The sequence below is a fragment of the Megalopta genalis genome, chromosome 17 (assembly GCF_051020955.1).
Source record: "Megalopta genalis isolate 19385.01 chromosome 17, iyMegGena1_principal, whole genome shotgun sequence".
Lineage (NCBI taxonomy): Eukaryota > Metazoa > Arthropoda > Insecta > Hymenoptera > Halictidae > Megalopta > Megalopta genalis.
This window is the reverse complement of record NC_135029.1, coordinates 7255635-7276441: the sequence shown is the minus strand read 5'-3', so window position 1 is coordinate 7276441 and position 20807 is coordinate 7255635. Positions and strand designations below refer to the sequence as shown.

The 20807-nt window shown below is 34.1% G+C and overlaps 1 protein-coding gene and 1 long non-coding RNA gene across 2 annotated transcripts in view; one reads left to right on the top strand and one right to left on the bottom strand.

The window, feature by feature from the left end:
- igl (IQ calmodulin-binding domain containing protein igloo) overlaps positions 1-20807 on the top strand; it is a 196964-nt gene that overhangs the window by 68678 nt on the left and 107479 nt on the right. The window lies entirely within an intron of this gene.
- On the bottom strand, positions 15364-18189 carry LOC143260725 (uncharacterized). The gene is made up of 3 exons (XR_013035018.1): positions 17373-18189; positions 17202-17286; positions 15364-17133 (listed from the first exon to the last, which is right to left on the bottom strand). It is a non-coding gene; the product is annotated as an uncharacterized LOC143260725 (long non-coding RNA).

The window sequence follows — 20807 nt, the reverse complement described above, 5'->3', positions numbered from 1 at the left end:
GAAAGTACATATTATTGCATGTCGTTCAGTGTAAACATATGCCGAGTTCATTTCGTACGATATGTTTTCGAAATATGTGGAACAAATATAAATATATACACTAATAAAATATAATTAAAACTAATATATAAACTAATAAAATAGATACTGAAATTATATCGAGAAGTAATTAAAAAACGCGGTGGATGTATCATTGAAAAGAAAATTTAATTTTCTTTTATAAAATTGACGTTCTTTTTATTATATTGCAAAAAACAATATCGACATATGTACCTGTTACATTTTAATACAATTAACTTTGAAATATTATACATTGAAGAAATTACAATTCCCTATAAATTTATTTAATTTTCTGTGAGTGTTCTAATACTTTTGGAGGGGAAGTGTACATCAGTGATCCAAAATAGTTTTGATCTAACTACGATTTCAAGAAGAAAGGAGACATAATATACTGTAAAAAAGGAAGCTAATAATGCCGACATGTTACAGTTAATATGGCAGTAATGCTGTGATTTCAACACGGTCGATACAATCGATTGACACTTTAGGTATATGTACTTCAGAATGCTTCTGTTACTCTAAAAATAATACGTAAGGACTATCGCATTTCAAGCGATGTTCGTCTCCAAGAAAGTGTGTCGTTACTTCTAAGATTATCGTGTCAAAGATTGAGTTATTTTCAATGCAAAAGTGGTTTTCTTCGGTGCAGTGATATGTTTTCCATTTTTAAAAACACAGCAAATTCTCCCTAATTTTCCTTCAGCTTGTAAATAAAAATGAACAGTTTGGGAAGAGGCGATACGATTATTTCAGCCTTGCACCTCTTGTTCATAATTGTTGACAATCGGCAACTATGAAAATGAGTCGCGAGATCTTCTCTTCTAAAATAGTCCAATTTTTTTTACAAGCTGAAGGAAAATTGGGGAGAATTTACCGTATATTTTAATACTTTCTTAATTTTCCTAACAGATTTACAAAGAAAAATGATCGGATTTCAACACTGATTACTATAAAATTTCAATACGTGTTGATAGTAAAGTGACAACACATCAAAAAATTTAATATAAATTTGATCCATAGGGAATCCACTTAGCAAATATACCTCGATCAATTGTATGTAATTTAAATATTTAATTCAAACTCTCATTCAAATATTAAACCTAATTTTTACATTATTTTATTAAAATTATTTAAATTTCAAATAAATAATAAATTTTATTTATAAATAAAATCTTACAACTAATTAAAATCCAAGTATATTAAAATCAATCCATATTTAATTCCGATAATAGCCCTATCCATGGACTTGTAATCCCGAGATTTCTACGTGACCTTTCATACAAAAAAGCATTATAAATGAATGATCTAAAAATTGCGAAAAATATGACCTTGAAAAAAATGTTCCGTTTATCGTAACATTTGCCTCGTCAGACCAAGAAATAGTTTACTTTGACATTTTTTCACATCATCGCAAGAACAAGAAAAATATTCGCACTGATCAATTTATTTTGTGTTCATTCTGTAAATCGTAAATGATATTACATCTACAATATAAAGGTGATAGTATAGAAATAAAGTCAATCAATGCATATTATGAATGCAGTTAATTTCCGGAATGAAATTTCCTTCTTAAATATCATGTTCTATATTTCGTTCGTAGTAAGGAAGGCTGTATTTAACTCCGACAGTCTTTGTAACTTCTCCGCATCTATTTCCAGTTGATTCGCATAATACGAATTTGTTAATTCAATTTTTCTTCCCCTTAATTGTCCCGTCGCGTGTATTGTAGTCGGTCCGCGAGATCGTCTCATTGAGTTCCGTTCCCTCGAAAATTCCTAATGCGATTAAAAGGGGGTGACACGGTTAAGCCTGCGTGAGTTGCGGGGATACTCGATCCTAGGCTCCGTTAAGACATTTAATATGCCACGTTTCATTAAGGCCGGACAGTTCGGATCGATTTTCGATTGTCACTCTGCCGTTCGTATGCCCGTGTGCCCGTGCGCCCGTGTCTGTATTCAGCCAGTTTCTGTAACCCATAGCGGCGTCGATAAAAGACCGGAGACCCGTTGATCGATAGACGGGGGCTTTGTATAACATCCCGGAAATGACGAAGACGTTTGCTGGTGCAGCACAACACTTTTGTCCTTTTTAGAAAATTACCCACGGGAATATCGGCGAACTCACGCGGAATTTTGCGCCACGGTACAGCACGGCACGACACGGCACGGCTGCACCGGAGTGTTCGGGCTCGTGTACAAGAGAAAAAAAATAAAAAGCACCCAGATTAAGTATTCATGAAACGCCCTAAAGAGATTCTACAGATAAAGGATAAAGACGGAGGTTCTTGTTTCATTAAATTGTGTTGGATAATTCAATTTTCTGTACCCAGCGAGCGTTATTTCCTCGAACATAACATCGGCCAGAACTACTAATTAAAGTGGCAATCAGTGGAAAGCGGCCGTCAATTATTTGGGAAAATGGGCAATTCGCTTCGTAAAATTAAATCGAATTTAGAATTATATATTAAATTGTTTTGTGTTTATTTGATGTAAGGTCGCATCAACGTCGTCGGGGTCATAAGGTCGCATCAACGTCGTCGGGGTCATTACCGATTACATTTCATTTGCATACTAATGTTTACAGTAATTTATATATAAAATACACAGTGTTGGCATCGGTATCGCATAACCACACAAGTTTGAATTAATTGATTTTTTCTATTTAAAATGTACGTTTGCTGAAAACACACCGAGTATACACATTACGTTATCTTGGGTATTTGTTATATTCTATATCTACAATAGATTGCTACAATTTATTATGATACATGTGTAGGGTGGACAACGCAACTTACACACTTTTATAGCTTTCAAAGTAGTTATAATATAGACTCCCAATAGTTGCATGCTTGAAGGAGTGCATTATGTAGTGTATTTACTTCTTTTATAGGTAGAAACGTTTCGGAGATTTGACAGTCAACTTTGTTTTTCAAAAAGGAATGATTATATTTTTTATACCAAAATATGGAAGAATGCCGAATTCTGAGTACAGAAGCTACCTTTAGTAGCTCTAAACCTAATAATTAACGAACAATTTCACTTTATTTCACGTGAAAATCACGCTGTTCTGCGAAAATCTCTCTCTCTCTCTCTCTCTCTCTCTCTCTCTCTCTCTCTCTCTCTCTCTCTCTCTATGACAAGGTTGAATTTCTAACTTAATATTACGCAAAGAAAATTTTGAAGTAGTAAAGTGAGATTACTCGTTAGCTATTAGGTTTAGGGCTAATAAAGGTCAATACTTTTGTATTCAGAATTCGACATTTTTTCATATTTTGGTATAGAAGATACAGTATGACATTTTAAAAAAACACAGTTGAAATCATGGAAATGCATCCACCTATAACAAAATAAATACACAACATAAAATGTATCCTTTTAAACTGTTTTATACAAAACTTTTTCGTGCGACGCATATTTTGAAAGTTGTAGAGGTTATGCGAGTTGCGAGAACTATCCTGTATAATGTGTATATTGTATATCATATAATATTCAGCAGGAAATTATCAAATAACACCAAGCGGATAATGTTAAATAAATGGAAATTTCATTTATCCAAACAGTGAACATAAAATTAATAACATTAAACAATATTGAAAGTGAACCAATAAAATAGCAATGCTGCAATTGGTACTACAGAAGAAATAAAGAAATTCAGTTTTGATAAAACAATCAAGTTCCTACAATGGCCGGCACGATCATTTAATACAACTTAATACAATTGGATATTGTTAGAATGAGCTTGTTATAGCGATTTACTAAAATGGATGACAGGCTCGAGACGTAAAGCACCTACAGAACGCGACGGAGAAAAGAATTTTAAATTACTAAAATCTCTACCGAATCAAATGACTAACAAAGTAAAAGATGAGAGGGCTCCACAAAATATTAACGTTGCATTATTGTTGTTAGATATAACTAAATTTTTGATTTTTGCTCTGCGTGCTATTATTTTGTTTCGATGAATTCTTGAAATGTCTGCACTTTTGTACATAAAAAGATTTATTTACACCACAAAACTGCTTATATTTTACTTCTGGAAATTGTTATTATTGTTGTTTCTTAGTTATTGAAATATTTCAAATATACACATTAGATATTTTCATTTTAACAAAATTGTTTGTACTATGGTTTTCTTAAGCGATGAAAAATTTGCAAACAATTAATTGTAAATTAAAGAATTCCATACGGATGTGAACCATCTAATGAAGCACTTTTGATAACAATGTTGCGTAATGCTTTATGTATACTGTAAAGCTTTGAATCACGACGGTACGGTATTCAGATCGTAAAGAATGTCCAACAGAGGTTGAAAAATCTATAGTGCATGTAGAACGTAGTTACGAGATTTACATGCTCAATGTCGGGCACATCTGGTGTAGTTGGTTATGCAATACTCCATACGGTGACATTTGCATAGTGATATTGATGATTTACTTCGGCCGAGATTCCTTTAAATCGTTTTACTGCTACAACTTGAAATTAAAAGCTGCCGCGGCCTGAAATTCGCAAGTTCTGCAAGAATGTCCGTGAAGTTTAATTGGATCAACAATTTCAGACTAGTTTCGCAAGCCAATTATTACTCTACGAAAATAGTTGCATGCTACTTGCTGCATTATTGGATATCGATTACCTTCTCGAATGTATTTCGTTAATTCTGCTGCTTCTTGTAGAAATTCATCAATTAACTTTTTCGTGGACGGCTTACGGCTTTCACATTACCGTTGGTCTGCACACGATTCTAAAACCTGCAAATAACACGTTGAAGGTCAGAATGCTTTAGTTTTTAATTAACTTGTCTCCAGCTGACAAAAGACGAATTATATTACGTTCCGTAGGATTTACAGCAATTTTTTTACGATATCTCTTCATTATCAACCTTTATTATCAATGGGCAAATTCTATTATTACATTTAAATGCATAATTGTTACTGCCTTTTAACGCTATGTTTAGCAATGCGATCAAAAGACATATTTTACAATTAGAATTTAATTTCTATAAGAGTACGAATACTTTTTATCAATCTATCTATTAACTTTTTCTCTATAATCTCTTATAATGATTATAAAATTAAGTTGATAAAAATATGTAAGAATAATGCGAAGTTAGAAAAGTTTTCTGACAGTACAACGATACGACGACGTACCGTTGTCATCGGAATGAATATATTTTATCAGTTGACAGTCGATTCCAGCATTGCTCGATTTTTTTTAGGATTCCAATATTAACGCCGAAAATAGGTTAACGAGATACGATCTTCTCATTGCAGCTGATTCGCGTGCTGTAATTAAGAGGGAGAATAAAACAGCTGCGCTGTTTCGCTTATAATTCGAATTGGTGCTAATGAAATGATAGATATTAAGCGGAGAATAATCACGGTATGAAAGGAAATGACGAGTTATTTTTGGTTTATTAAGCCGCTTATGATTCATGAGTATAATTCACCTATGGTTTACTTCAGTTTGTTTCGTTAAGTGATTTGAAAAAATTTGTTCGCAATTTGTGAAATAAACATTAAATGATAATGCAATTTAAAAAATCTTTCATACTTCTTAATTACTTTTCGATAAAGTTTTCAACAAACTTTTATATGAAATAAAACTAATTTTTAATTGTTCAAATAATATGCATTTATGACATATACAATGGCATGAAAATAAACTTCTTTTTAAAAACTTAAAAAGGGTGTTTTTTTTTTTTATTATTAACACCACACATCCCTGTAGACAATGTGACTTTTATTGTTCCGAAGTGAGGTTTGGCTGCCCTTGTTGTTCAATGATCACACAGTATCGTTTTTCGATAAATTTGCAAAGTAATCAATTGATGAAAACAAAAATAAACTGAAAAAGCTTTTAAAAATACATTTTGTTTTTTTCATTGTTATTGTCTTATTTATAGCGAAATACAAAAGCATTCGAACAAGAAATATGTTTCATTTACATGTTATTGCAGTTTTCGTAAAAATAATGGAAAACTTTCAAAAAGATTTCTTCTTTTTTTCGTCATACCTATTACCTTTAACCGAATAAAATCTTAAGTAGCTGTGTGTGTGTGTGTTCGTATACTTGAAAAACGGAATAACTTTTTAAAAACTGAACTAAATGATGACTATAATAATTTTTTAAAGTTTTGATATGATTTGGAATGACAAAAGAATTTTCGCGACCTTTAATTGCTTACAGCTTCTGCAAGGTCAACCGATTTCGATAAAATTTTCACCATGCATATAAGTTATAATTAACCAACGGCACGGTACATCTTTTGATTCGACCCTGATCCAAAGTGGAACAGATCTTTTCGACGATGTAGTCAAATAAATAAAAATATCGGGCAGGTATAACGAAAGAAAATTTCGATAATCATAAGGGATTATCTTTAAGTAATTCTAAATTGCAATTTGTTGGTTCATAGGTTCAGATAATTGCAATTTTTGAAAATAATTTTTTAGCCGTTTTTACCCACTGTATGTAGAGCATTATGTTAAAGTATCATAATATAAATAATATATAATAAATTTATGTTATTCAATCATTTTTTGTCTGACACACCTCTCTCGGAAACAAAACGATTATTTAGCCTATGAAAACGATTATTTAACTATGAAAGATTGCCCATGCCTCTGATAATTCAACCATAACCTATACTGTGAACGATGTGCACGTATTTTTCAGATATACACTGAAATAGTCGAAATACTGAACCGGATTACATACGTTCTTTAATAATAACAATAATAATAATAAATCCTGATAAAGTTTTCCGGTCGCCAACAGACGCCAAAAATTAATTGGGCTCTTATAAGCGTGAACCGAACATCGGAGGCAAATTTTCAAAACGCGAACAGGCGTAGTGTAGGGCTTAAAACCATTCAAATTACGTATAAAATATTTTTCGCATTGTCACAAATAAAGGAAATATTCTAAGAGTCACGCTTCAAAGCGTTACTTCGTGTATGACGCAATACAACGGAACAATTATTCGGTAAATTAAAAAGAAACTAAAAAGTTTTTGAATGGACAGTCATCCTCGATTAAATTAGTTAAGGTATTGTAATACTTATATCATTCCCATAATGCTATAAAGTGTATTGAATTTTCAATTGTTTTACCTTTCGTTTGTTTTAAAAGAATTGTTTTACCTCTTTATCGCGCGTCATTTGACTTACTAAGAGCATTTGTGGGTAGACAAAAATGATCTGGTTTGTCGACAAAAAATACTACCACCTCGTTTCGACTTAAGACGCGCGTGAACGCTCGTTTGTTGAGCAGTTAACTAGAAGAAGCGTCGGCGGATTGCGTTCGATTAGTAAAAGTTCGACAGCAAGGGAGGGGCTGCTGCGTTTTTCCTTGCGAAATTACGGAGCGAGGTTTCGCGTTCATGCGAGGCAGAAACGATCGGAGACCCGGTGACACCTATTCTCGGGCATAAAATTAACGATCCTCTATTTTTACCCATTTCTCCGGCGGTTCTAGAAATTTCCTGGCCGTTCTCGTGTCGGTTGTTCCGCGTTTCATTCTTCGGTGACATTTACGTTGAATTAAAATGCGAAGGTGAAAACTAGTAGGCGCGAGAAACTGGAAGAAAGAGAGAGAGAGAGAGAGAGAGAGAGAGAGAGAGAGAGAAAGGGGGGGGAGGGAGGGAGAGTGATAGTGAAAGGAGTGAGAGAGGGCGGAGGGCGATAGTTGGCAGTCGATCAACGAGAACTTGTAATATGTATATTAATAAATATAGAAAAATATATCTATAGGTCTGATTGATTGCTTAAGTGTCATTAAAAAGCGATGCCATATCGGCCACCCACGCGGTCGCGTATTTTTACATTCGCTGGCTAAATTTCAGATCATCGAGGCTGGAAATCCCGACGAAGCGGGAACGTTTCGTTAAGCAGCTTTGTTGGAGCTAAAGTGCTATGTGGCAAGCACTTATTGCACCGCGTGCACCTGCGAGCTCAGCTAGGTTAACGAGCATAGAATAAATTATAAAGAGTGCAGCGATGACGTCTTTCCTTTATTCCTCTGTAGCCTGTATTCCCGTCGTTCCCGGGGAAAAAAGGTCCACCGGTAACTGGGATCATTTTGAGTGCGATATACTACAAATCCGAATGATTATGCACCTCCTGTGGACAGCACTTCACCGGTGGCGGTGGTCGCTGTTCAGAGATTTCTTTCTTATGCGTAAAATTAACTACTTGCGCTCCGTACAATCTTTGATATAATCGAGCAGCAAATTCTGCATACCTTTTCAAATATTTCACTATTACGAATTCAATAATGAGATGTAAAAATTAAAATTCATTATCGATATCATTTGATATCGGTTTCAATTGTTTGTGTTTATTGCAACATCAACATAAATACATATTGGGGTAATATTTGAATTTATTCAACGTCATGTATTTAATAATTTTAGTATATAGAATAACAACATATAGCAACTTGTTGAATTCGTCTCGACACTCGTTACAACGTTACAAGTTCGAAAATCGAGAGCGTCATCTAGAAAAAATAGTCGTAAAATCTCCTGCAGTACATTACTTAAACAAAAATCATTTATACTGTATAATACGCCATTTTATAACATAACTATTGTACAAACACTAGTTTGATAGCTTTTACCATTCGCATTTGCATGTAACATTCCGTGTAATATTTAATATGTAATTTGTAAAATATAAATAAGTATAATCGGGCACATATTTAAAAAAACAAGTATTAAAGAATGAAATTTACGTAATGTAGTTGCAATATTCTCATTACTTTAACGTCTAATTAAACTTGTAAAATATGAATTTTATATCGCATTTTGGAATTTCGGTAAAATTTACACAATTTAAGTATTGGGATTAAACGATAAACCATCAACTCTTTACTGTCAAATTAAAAACTTGCGTTTTAGTAAATGAAAACCGGCTATAGCGTCTACATTACACATAATTGAGTCTCTTAGTTGACGAATGGCACAAGTTCCGTTTCTTAGTATTGTAAAAATTGGACATTTGCGTAATACTTAACAAAAATGTTTAATAAAAAATAAAATACAGAATGTAGCTTCATTGTAATAAAATAAAGCGAATGAATAGTAATTATGATAACATAGTTTAAAGAAAAAACTACATTTCTGTTGACAGTTGGCAAATGATACCGCAACGATTAATCAAGTACCATTATTGCATTGAATTGTGATATCTTTTTCTTTGAAAAACATGACGTGTGTCATATGACTGTTAGAAAGTACTGTTAGATTTATTATAATGACAAACATTCTTTTGTGGTTTTATAACTATTAACCAGAAATCTATACTCTATAGAGTCTTTTTTTAATAATCTTTGACTTACTCTTTAAACTAATAAATAACGCATCTACAACTTAATTTTCTAACTTCTGCTGTGCAATATACCTTCGTTTTGAGCGCCTCTCTGTTCTCTTACCGCGCACCTCGCTGCCAGAAAGATTCTCGATCTTCTAGATCTTTCTCGGATCTCATCCGCTCCATCTATCGCATTCACGTCACACTAATTATTACTTTAGTCGATATATAATACAAGGGAATCGATTAATTATTCAATGGATACTACGAGAAAAGTAGTCACATCACATTCCAATAAACATAATATACTAATATATTAAGTATCCCATTAATTACAATAATATTAAAGAAACTCATTTATTGCTGGGTTTTTTATCATTTTCTACTTTCGCAGTGCTTTCTGATATTTGAAATATATACTAATAATAAGCTGGAGGTATAAATTTCAGCAAATCCAGCATATCCTTTCTTTTAGCAACAGAAACAAAAATCTATTAATTACATTTACTTAATAAGAAAAGGTTATTTTAGGTTATCGTGTAAGAGAGCCCTTTAGTCAAATATAACAGTGGTATAAATGTATATGTTGCGTGGAAGAATAAAGTAAGTTCAGAATTTGAACTTGAGCCACTATTTCACTAAATGTTACAGTCACTACATTTACATGTAAAACTCTCGCCCTCATTTTATATGTTAACATAAATGAAAAGAAACACAATTTTAATTGGTAATTAAAATACTTACTATTTCTACAATTAACCCATTTTTCATAATTTTGGATTTACGCAATGGGAGATTCAATTAGCACTGTGTGTTAAATTATAGTATGTAAATATTGTTATAACTGAATACTCTCTCTCTCTCTCTCTCTCTCTCTCCCTCTCTCTCTCTCTCTCTCTCTCTCTCTCTCTCTCTCCCTCTCTATGGTCGCTGCAGTTACGTACGCGTGATTTTATTTTATGATTGAATAAATTACAGTAATATTACAACGAAAATTGTGAAAAGCAGTTCATTAACACTTGTGGATCTCGGCCATACATTCATGTACGGGCAATAAAGTGAGATTTATAACATCGCATAAACTGAATTTATATGTATATTTGTGTCTCCGCGTTGGTTTCATTATCAGACGAAAATACTCGTGAAGCCATAAGAATTAGCAGAAAATTTGCGCACGTTGCAATGGCGCGTAGAATAATTATTATGAAATAGAATCGTAGGACTTTCATTATGCAATAATAAGACGTTTCCTGTTCGAAAATGTTCGCTATTATCCAGATTAAAATACATAAGCTCTGCGAGCAAGTGAGGCTAAAAGTTGAATCGCGATTTAAATGGAATAATATTGAACCGCAAATGATTTTGTAATACAACGTCCGCGATTGTCCTTGTTTTAACAACTCGTAGTCATCTATCCTAAGGGAAAGGTGTGATAGCACGAATGACAATAGCTTCCTCTTTCTTCGTAATCTCCTCTCTCGATCCTCTTTCAGAGTGAATCTGCTGAATATAAAAGCACCGCAAATCTTCAATTACTTCTCTAAGAGTGGTTGGAGTTTAATCTCTTTGTGCTTTTACATTTCTCGCCGCAATCGGGAAACAAACGGTCTTAATGCCTATGCCAGTAAACTCGAGATATCCGATACTGCGCATTTATTGTCTCTGAATTTTTAATAAAAAGTACTTTCACGTTCGACTGTTCGTTCAACGGCTTCAGCGATACCCTTATTTACTTTCGGATTGCATTTCGAACTTCAAGAAAAAGCTGTAAACGTTATAATTAATAATGCTTCTTTTACGAAAGGGATCGGAAGCAGAGTTGGGCAAAATTTTATTCGGATGACGGCAAAGAGATAAAAAGTGACGAATAAAATTTTATTCGACAACTGTCGAATAAATATTCAGTCAAACAAAAAATTATCTAGATACAAATTTATAGGAATACGATTTTATTCGAATACGAATTTATTTGTACAGGAATTCATACGGAAAGTAGTCGATTTGAATAAAAATCATGAATTATAAAGAGAATTTTTTTATAGTTCATCGATTTATTTCTTCCATATTCCTTTTTACAAATAACTTTTTTCTAAATGTTGTATTGGAAAGTTTGTTACTTTTGGGCAGATTGATCATTGGGGCATAATTAAATAATGTTTCCACGGGTGCGGAGTAAGACATTGACAATTTTGTAATTCCCTATAATTTTCATAAGATTACTTAAAAAATATGTTACATATAAGTGCAGTTAACCTTGTCTTCAAATACTGCCACGATGTAATACAAAAAAACATAACCTCTTTTCAAAGTAAATTCACCCATAAAATATATAATGATAAGAGTGTCTATATAATAAAAAAAACTATCTGTAATTTAAAGTAATATTTATATTATTTCACTCTCGAGATACCCATAAAATGAATGTTATTCACACAATGAATGTTATACATTCTTATTGCGAATAACATTCATTTTATGGGTATCTCGAGAGCGAAATAATATAAATATTACTTCAAATTACAGATAGTTTCAAATAATGCAAGCTTCCACAAGATTCAACAATTGTAAGACCTTGTTGGTCCAGCAAAAACCATTTTACTATTTTTACCGCCTTCAATGATGATCCAATCGAAGTTTTTTCAGAAGTTCAGTTCTCTATGGAAAAAGCATTATTTTTGTTGATGTTATTAATAATTCTGTTGAAACTACTATTTGCACAGATAAAGGTATTTCCATTACTATAATACGCATTTTTAGTACATCGTTCCATATGCACAATAAAGATACAAATTTCAGAACAACAAATTAACATTGGATTTCATTTTCATTACAATAGTTTAAAAAAGAAAAGTAGAAGAACTTGATTTGGAAAACGGTGAATTTGATCTATAAAAGGGTAATTTGATTTGAAAAATGGTGAACGTATAATTTGGATACAGATGAATTTATATATTTGCATAATCTGTGTTTGCGTAATCTGTGAAATATACTCATTAATATCAGACATTTGGCAATAATTTTAGAAGTCGAAGGAAATTTCACATAGTTTGCTTGATAATATACGTACTTTGGTGGAAAAAAATTGTTCTACGCTAAGAGGATACAAAGATAAAATTTGTAGAATAATAATCCAATTTACGAGAAATTATTTGAACGAGCTACATCTCCTTAGCATAAAAGAAATCTAAGACTCTCGCGAAGCGAAAATGTCAAACTTTTTCGGAGTATAATCATGTTTATACGCCAACAGATTCTGTTTAACCTCTTCATCTGGGAAACGACGGATTATTAACCAAAGAAAATATTGCACCAGTTTATCTTCCTCGGAATCCTAGTAAACACGGCCGCGTTTGTCTTCATTAAAAGTTACTGGGATCCCAGTCTCCGGGCTATTCGACGGTTTCGGAAACAGCCACGATAGGAAGAGTTATGTAGGACACTTGCGAACAGCAAAATGTGGAAATAAAGGAAACCATCTGCGATCGAGATATCGGAAACCATGTAGCATTCCGCAATCGTTGCTTTTTCATGCACACTCTTCCGGCAGAATCGCGCTTGAATATGTCGTCGAAGACGATAGTTCTATTCAATGCATTTTGTTCACTCCATTTATTTCCTTTCGAATTTTAGGAGTATTCGCGCAAGCAGAAATATATATGGTGCAATCTACTAAGAACGGCAATACTGATTGCTCTGGGATAAGTTGTTACTAAGAAATAAATGTTACTTTCTAATGAGATGGATTAGATTACTTTCTAAAGATGTTACTTTCTCTGATGAAATAAAGGACAATTTTATTAATAAAGTTTGTTTATTATCTTTGTGTGTGTGTGTGTGTGTGTGTGTGTGTGTGTGTGTGTGTGTGTGTGGATTAACAGAGATACGTATATGTATATTTTTGAAAGAAAAAAGTACGCTATCTTTGGCACAAACATTAATGTAGTAAAATGAAAATAATAATATAATATTGTGATAATTTAGGAATAACTTCATTTAACCCAAATAGAGATAACATTTTAAGCGAAAAAAACAGATATCGTGAAACGACTCGACAGAATCACAGTTTGGACAAATATATAATACAGCATTTACTTTCTTTATACATTTGGTACGGGCTCAGTTCTTGCGTAACACTAAATCCATTCTTTCCTGGGCCGTGATTTAGAATATGCATCACAATAGGAACTATTATATTTGTTCATTCGAGCTCGGGTAACTTATTACGGTAATAATATGCCTCGAGTCATGGGGACAACTAGCCCCAATTGACGTGTGTGGTAATGTATACAAATATTTTGTTTATATCTTCAAATATTCTAATAAATGCTGTCACATCATGTTCTTAAATCTTATTTGATTTATAAGAATAGAGCAATAGACGATATTGACATGAAATAATTGAATTAGGTACAAAAATAGTGACGGTAAAACATTTACTTACCTCCTATGTGACTACTACCTTGTTAAAACTACGCAATTCGCGAATTTAAAAAACCGTAAATGCACTTTAAAATACTTTACAGTTCATTTAATGTATTTTGGTCGGTACATATTAGATTTATAAACGAAAAGACAACGAACTTCATGGAATGTCGTATGCCATATGTAGACGTATGTTACTTAGATCCTGGTTTTGTAAATGTTTTGAAACAATTATGAAAGTACGACGCGCTTTAAACTGTCACTGGATTATAATTTGGACACTTTGAAAGTCGAGTAAGAATGCGTTATTTATAATGCGGATAGGTATTCATTAGAGCACGTGAACAATTCACTTTACGATGCACGAAACGTTAAATCCCACGTTCCACTCTAATGGTTGTTGGATTACGCTCGTTAATCTTTGAAGGGCAGAGGCGAAGTTTCCCCTAAAACGATCGATTCGATTATCGCGATTCACCTACGTAAAAACCATGAATTACCCTCATAAGGTGAAGGTGAGACGTGTGAAAGTACCTAAACTGCGCTGACAGCACCCTAATCCCCCGATGTTACTCTTCGCCCATACAAGATCAGATCTCGTCTAGATCGAGCTTTGCTTTAATTAAACGGGATCGTCTCTCCTGGGATGAAGGAAGAGTACTCGTTGCGACGGAACAGGACAAGGCGAACAGTATTAAACAGACCACGGCTTCGGTTCAACAATGTCGAGGAACATCTTGTAATTTACGACAAGATGTGAATAAACAAAGATATTCGTGCAGAGATGTCTTATATGTATGATATGGATATACAGGATGACCAATTTAAATCGATAAATCTAAAAAATGTTTGAAACGAAATTTCAATGGTTTTAGGGGGCACATAATCTGATATTAATAAAACATGCTTAGAAAATTACTTTCATTAGTTAATTAAACAGCCGTTTCTCGCAGCAAGGTGTCCTTTGCTCATATAATGGCTCTCTGTAAAATTGTGAAGTTTCAAGATTACCTAATGAAGGTTAATCGTCGTGCTAATAGAGTCGTTATCCAACTCCCGCCCAAGTTGGTAAACTCCTACCGGAATATGATGCACGACTGATAATTAAGAAAATTCTCTTCAGCAGTACAGTAAAGTGATATTAAACGGCCCAATTTTGTTCTTAGGTACATTCTCTTTAACTATTGTTTGCTAATTCCTTTTACCGTCGAAATTTTCTGGAAACTAATTGTGCTTTTTCTTCTAATAAATGTCACTCGAACAGACACAAAGCATCTGTTTCCACTTCAGAGGAATGTATTTACTAAAATACCACTAATTGTGATACTTGTTAACATATAATTATTACGATTGAAATAATTACTTTTTTTTTATCGAAATACAGAATATCTATGGAATCTATTGCACAAGTTTTCTTTTCTAGAGTAGGACAGATTGAAAGAGATTGATAAATCTAAAATCTTCCGCGTATTACTGCATTTTAATGAATGACCTAACGACAGTTCTGATTCCCAGAGGATGTATTAAGTTGCTCAATAAGTTCGCGCCGGTTTTGATGCGTAAATAAGGAGAGATTTCTTGTATACAAAGAAATATCTTTATTCAATTACATATTCTTCATTGTTTTTTCATAACAGTCTCCCATCTTTTGGGCAAATTTATAATCCCCCTTTCATAAAATTTCTCACCATTCCCCGCAAAATGTCGCTCCAAATGCTCCGTAACAGCCTCTTCAGGATTGAGTTTCTTTTCATTTAGCGAATTTTGTGAAGAACGAAACAAATGAAAATCTGTTCGGGCAACGTCTGGAAGATATGGTGGATATGGTAGGACATCCCAGTCCAGTTGCTGTATTTTTTGCCTTGTCTTAAACGAAGTGTTGGGTCTGGCGTTGTCGTGTTGGAAGACAACTCCTTTACGATTCAGCAGTTCTGAACGCTTTTCCTTGATGGATCTTTGTAATTTGTCTAACTGCTCGCAGTATACTCCTGAATTAACAGTTCTATTGCTTGGAAGCAATTCATAAAACACTATACCTTTGTAATTCCATCTAAATTGATAATATAACTTTTTTCGGGCGATGGTCTGGTTTTGCCGTCGTTCGTGGTGGTTTCGTAGACGATCCACTTTTTTCATCTCCCGTAATCATTCGCTTGAGAAACGCATCGCTCCTTCACGTTTCGCAAGCATGTCACAGATTGAATTGCGGGTTACACGATTCGCGTCGGTCAACGGGTGCGAAACCCAAACGTCAAGCCTGCCGATGAAGTCAAGTTCATGGAAGTGATTTTCTACACTTGACTTTGATATTTTTAGGATCTGGGCAATATCCCGCGTTGTGTAACGCGGGTCATACTCAATTAAATTCCGCAGTTGATCATTATCCACCTCCTGTGGTCGGTCAGCGCGTGGTGGATCGTTAAGAGAAAAATTTATATCACAAAACTTTGCAAACCATTACTGATATACGTTTTGGTGTACGGTCCCGTCTTTCCCTTTTTCATAATAAAAAAGCATAATATGTCGTAAATGCTGTTTAAAGTCGTCCATCTTTGACATAATATGTAATTGTAAAAACCAAAACCAATCTTAACAATTTGCAGTTGAAAATACAGGTTAAGTGCTCGCTATTACTTGACGTTGTCTTAACGTTGCACATTAAAGATTCGGAGTGAAGTTAATTGTAAATTAGACTGCAAGAAAATAAACATTGTCAAAAACCGGACGAACACGATAATAACCTAATGGTTACAGAACTAATTTCAAACAAAGCTGAACGCTGCGCGAAGTAAATTATCCTTGGTCGCAGGAAAAACAATAACATTCTGCGAAGCGTGACTACACGAGTTTATTAGAAAGTTCAGATTTTCCAGTCGCAATGAATCGTGGTAGTGGTAGGGGTGCGCTAGTTGAAAGGATTAATTATTAACGGGCAGCCATTAAATCCTTCGCTGGAATTGATTCCTCGATTCATGAATTCTACAGTGGTCTCGATTTCCGAAGCTTTTATCTTTCGCGAACGCTGACCATAATGCTTATATTCCTGTAATTTCTTGCTGCGTTTTTAAAGCCTCGTAAAAAGAACGGTTACCAACAAACATAATGAACCTGCGATATATTCACGAAAAAGAAGATTATGCTGTCAGTATGGTGGGATTTCAAAGAAATTCTTCACTTTGAATTGCTTTCAAGGAACCAAACCATTAATTTGGATGTATACTATCACCAACTGGCTAAATTAAACGATGCCGTCAAAGAGAAGATAACACACAAGTTTGGTCACTCGTCAAAAACTAGTACAGCTTGGATAGGATTTCTTACCACATCCACCATATTCACCAGACCTGGAACCATGTGATTATCATTTATTTCGTTCTCTACAAAATATGTTAAATAGTAAAAATACCTTTACCTGCTGATAACGATGTCGAATTGTCCTTGGAACAATTTTTTGCCGAAAAAACAAGAAATTCTTTGAACACGTATCATGAGATTGCCTGAAAAGTGGCAAAATGTAATCGAACACAAAATGGAAGATATATTATTGATTAAAAGTTTTATTTTTATGGAAAATTTGTCTTACATTTACGGAAAAAGAAAACACAATGACTTATTGACCAACACGATAGTATTCAAAATGGATTATTATGCGTCTACAGTATTTTTGACAAATTTTTAATGTTTCATGTGTTTCGTCCTGTATCAGATTTTATGAGACACACAGTGAGAGTCTTACATTTTCATTTCTAGACAGATTTTATTACCAACACTCCAGCGTTACGCGTGCTATTCGTCGAGCAAGTTTCAGCTTCGGGAAACTCGTCGAGTTTTTTACGCGTTCTTCTTATTAAAATCGACGGGAATTCTCGTCAAATTTCTGCCTCGTAAAATTCGCATCTAAACCGAGAACATTGGGAATTTTCTAGATGGAAGTATCGATCAATGATACAGCCGTCACGTTCATCGCAAATCGGACGGTTCGTTTAAGTCGCGAAGCAATCAATTATTTTCTAATGATCAAATCATCGTTCGTTCTGGCAGCTGTCCAGTCTGACAAACAAATAATTATCGCGGGAAATGGAAGAACACGTCGTTGTCCTGCATTTCGAAAGTAGCTAACGGATGGCTTCCAATCCTTCTCTGCGTCAGAAATCCCCTTGAAATTGACCTGGATCTTTCCCAATTCGCCACTTCAAATTTTCCATTTTAATTTACGAGCGTCTCTCGTTCTTTCTATCGGTCGGGCTTTCTTTCACCGGAAACGAAACAAATTCCTTGAGACTTGCGAACCTGTGGAATCCGAAATCCCACTCTGAAATAAGCGTTTCTCCGCGCTACTCTGTTCGGCGCGTACTCGCGCCGAGCCGAGCCGAGCCGAACTGAGCCCAGCCGCGCCGCGCGAAATATCGAGGCAGTAATTAGACTGAAGAAGCACGGCCGTGTTGCGTCGTGTACACGTGTCACTAGTGGTGCAGTAGCAATGATTCACGGTCTTCTTTGTTATCACCGTCTCCCACGCGAGCTCATTCTTTTCTTTTCCTTTCCCCTTCCCCCTTATTTTTTCATACCCGTGATACATGTCGGGCTATGTAGCCCTTTATTTACAAAAAGAGAAACGCGAGGCCTGAGTCTGCATAAAAACATAGGTGGCGCGTAGCGGAAAAACGAACCGCTTTTGTCCGATAAACAGACCATGCTGCATTGTACCCGAATTTGTTATCTTGTTGCAGCGATCCACCGAGTATCTTTATTATAATTTTATTTTGTAAATCATGCGACAGCTGAACCGGCGTATTACGTTATCGTAATCTTGTTTTCCCATAAAATATGTAACAAAACATATGCAACGAACGGTTTTGTATCCTTTTAGGTTGAATTATATACATCGCCATTTATGAACTATGAACACTCACCGCAGATTTTACGATCACTGCGTAATAGCTAAACAGCGAATCTTTATGCGAATCAAATTTCCTTCGCAGTTACTACATTTGCAGTTGAATACATTTTCTTCATCTGCGACTTTAATACATTAATGCTGTAAGGACTTTATTAAATGTCAATTTACATTCAGTGAATAGATAAATTAGCAGTTCAATATTGACGAATATTTTGCAACAAAAGTTATGACAATTTTGTGTCTTCTTGTATGTTATATGGTTGTTCGTTGTTTATACTTGTGTTACATTTGTATGTTCTTTACGCGTAATTAAATAAAATCGTTGAATACAACCAATAGTTTGATTGGAGAATATGCAACTCGTTTTATGAAATATATCAATGTCTTATGGTAATATTAATTAATATGCTATGTCATTGTGCCAGAATAAATTAGTATATTCAATTAAATATTTATTTATCTAATTAAGCGACGCTTCGTTACTTTTGAAATTACGGACAAAGGAACGCACAGATGCATATTCTTGACTGTAGTAATCGTTCTTAACATGGGATAAAAATTGTATTGTATCAACGGAAATGTTAATTTTATTTTTCTAATTACAATATAAACAGATGTGTTATGTGCTTCGCTATAATATGTATATATATAAAGTTCCTCAACGTTTGTTTGTACGTGTATATCAAACATAGTGTATTTAAATATTTAACACCAGTCGATTTACTGTAATATTACTAAAAATAACTTTCTCGTTTCATCGGGACAGAAAGAAGTTTTCATGAATTCACAGTTTGTGGGTGAAGTAGAGAAAATTTTCACACGTCGGGCACATCCTTGACCTGTAGGTATGAACTCTCAAGAGAGCTTCTCACTTTTAGAGTGCGCTCTATAGAGTTCATATCGAAACGTTCGTGACCATTTGCGCAACTCTGTGCCCTGAAAAAAATGGAAGACTTTTTTTTTACCGTAATCATGTAGGAAATGAAGACTGACAGAATGAAAATAGAAAGAACAGAATCATTCGACAACATGAGAAAATTAAAATTCGCCGTTGCAGCGTAGGGGAGACTAGATCTAAAAGTTCCGGGGGTAAGTTGTTCCGATGGTAATATATTGAAAAAAAAGAATTGCGTTATGCTTTCAATTGTTTCGAAAGCGTGGAGCGATCACACCATACCGTCAGTCAATTTAGTAAGGTCCGTGACAGCGAATTGTGTAGTTTTAGACAAGGCAGTCTTTTTTTTGGTCTAATTTAAGAACATGCTGTAATACCATTTATTAGAATATTTGAATCTATAAATAAAATATTTGTATACATTACCACACACGTCAATTGGGGCTACTTGTCCTCATGACTCGAGGCATATTATTACCGTAATAATTTACCCCGGCTCAAATGAACAATTAGTTCCTATTGTGGTGCGATGCATATTTTAAATCACGGCCCAGGAAAGAATGGATTTAGTGTTACGCAAGACCTGAGCTTGTACCAAATGCTGTATCATATATAATATTTGTCCAAACTGTGATTCTGTCGAGTCGTTTGACGATATCTGTTTTTTTTTCGCTTAAAATGTTATTTCTATTTGGTTTAAGTGAAGTTGTTCCTAAATTATCACAATATTAGATTATTATTTCCATTTTACTACATTAATGTTTGTGCCAAAGATAGCATACTTTTTTCTTTCAAAACTATACATATATGTATCTCTGTTAATCCAAAGTTAATAAACAAACTTTATTAATAAAATTGTCCTTTATTTCATCAGAGAAAGTAACATCTTTAGAAAGTAATCTAATCCATCTCATTAGAAAGTGTAACATTTATTTCTTAGTAACAACTTATCCCAGAGCGTTGAAAACTTATCCCACGACGGGGGAAGAGTTCCGCTTGAGTTGACCATAAAAAAACGAGTTTGTATGAAAAACTTATTGCAATATATTAAATTTGAGACGAGAGAATCTTAAAGTAGGGAACCTTAAAGAATTTAAGAATAAATTAATCAGAAACAAAAAAAGTAACTGTATTATTTTTTGGTCAATTTTTATGTTTTCTCAAAATCGGAACTTCTAGCCTCTGTCTCCCCTGTACACAGTTTCATGGACAATGTGGTACAG